Source organism: Eurytemora carolleeae, unplaced genomic scaffold (assembly GCF_000591075.1).
Source record: "Eurytemora carolleeae unplaced genomic scaffold, Eaff_2.0 scaffold828, whole genome shotgun sequence".
Taxonomy (NCBI): domain Eukaryota; kingdom Metazoa; phylum Arthropoda; class Copepoda; order Calanoida; family Temoridae; genus Eurytemora; species Eurytemora carolleeae.
Window position 1 is genome coordinate 27,727 of NW_019396714.1, and position 1,891 is coordinate 29,617.

A 1,891-nucleotide genomic window follows, 5' to 3' on the forward strand; every position below is an offset into this window, starting at 1 on the left:
TTGACTTCCCTGTTCTTCTGCTAACAACTTTGGACTATAACTTTAACTTTTCCCTTCTTGTTCTTCTGCTAACAACTTTGAACTTTAACTTTAACTTTTCCCTTCCCTGTTCTTCTGCTAACAACTTTGAACTTTAACTTTAACTTTTCAAGTCAATTTAATGTTTATTAGAAACAGAAAAAACCAAGACAGAAAATCAAAGAAGAAGATGAATCTGTAAATTGTACAGTGTACACTATACAATGTACACTGTACAGTGTACATTGTACAATGTACACTGTACAATGTACACTGTACAATGTACATTGTACAGTGTACAATGGATCTGAATAACATGCAACGAATTCACAGAAACTATTTACATGATTTACAGCAGGACCCATAAAACTGTGGAGAAAAAAGACGACATTTAAGAAATCTTTTTGAATTTTAATTTTGTTATAGATCAAATAGTTTTTCTGCAGTTGCTTGAAAATCAAATTTGTGCACAGTGTACAGTGTACAGTGTACACTGTATACTGCACTATTTCTGTGTACGATAATCAAATTGTTTTAAAATGAAAATGTAAGTGTAATAGTCGTCTTCTTTTATCAAAGTGTTCTAGGCCCCGCTGTTGTATGATTAAACTTCTTAAAGTGAGATATAATATTTCTTCTTTTAAACATCATCCACTACAACAGCCTACGCACTTTTCTTATACATATTCATTCATTCATTTATTCATCCTTGTATTTATCCTTCCTATCATTCATCCTTTCATCCTCATCGTTTATTCATTTATTCATTCTTTGCTAAGTATCTTTTTATGTATTCATCTAATACACTGTTATTACTAAAATATTTATACCTCCCTTTTCCTCCTTCTTTCTATACCCCCTCGTATTCTTTCTCTACCCACCCCCCTCTTACTCTACCACCCCTTCTTCATCTACCCCCCCCTCTTATGATAAGATAATAAAATGACAAGTTCTCAAAAACATGTGTGGCGAATATAAATAAGTAAACTCAGACACAAAATGTATGATTAAAGAGACTCATTCAGTTTATTTAAAAGTTACTTTTCAGATTTACAATTTCCAATTTCAAATCCACATCTGAGTAAGTATTAGAAAGATCTTAATTTTGTTTGAATTTAATGAATTTGAGCCGCGTCTTAAATCGCCAAAAACCGGCTTCAATTAAGCGTCGGCTTAAATCTTGAAACAATGAATACGATTTTAAGTGGAACCATCCATATTTGAGCCGCGGCTTAGATTAAAACCGCGGCTCAAATTCTTTAAATTCGGCCTCTTGTCGTTTTCTGTCTTTGAAAGAAATACGCTGAGATCAGCTGTAATTTTTTCTCCTCGTCTTTGCTGCGTAAATCCGGAAGTCGTTTTTTGAAAAACTCAAGATATAAAACAATAGTATTTACTCAATTAAAGGTTTCAGGTTAAATGAAAACTGTTGAAGACTGCAGTAGACATGTTAAAAGTACTACTGCAAAAAGTTTTCTGGAATAGTTAGTATAAATCTCGACACTTCTCTTGCTCGATGAGTGCTTACTATCCCTGAGGAGTCTTTATTAAACTTTCATTGATAGAGTGGCATGGCCGATTAACACATCAGGTTCCCTTTGAGGCTTTTTCTGAAAGAGTATGAAGTAAATATCATTATTTTTGAAAATCAATTATTTAAAAATTGTGGGTTTTCTATGAAAGTGGCGCATTTAATCAATTTATTCCAAACAAAAATCTTAACGGTTCAACTTTATCATGTTTAGTTAGGGGGAATGGAGTCATAGTTTTTAAGAAAATAAACAAACATGAAGCATGCTTCTAGAGATTTATCTATCTATCTAAATTCTGACAATTAAAAAATTTTAAGTTTTTACAAAAATTTCAGACTTTT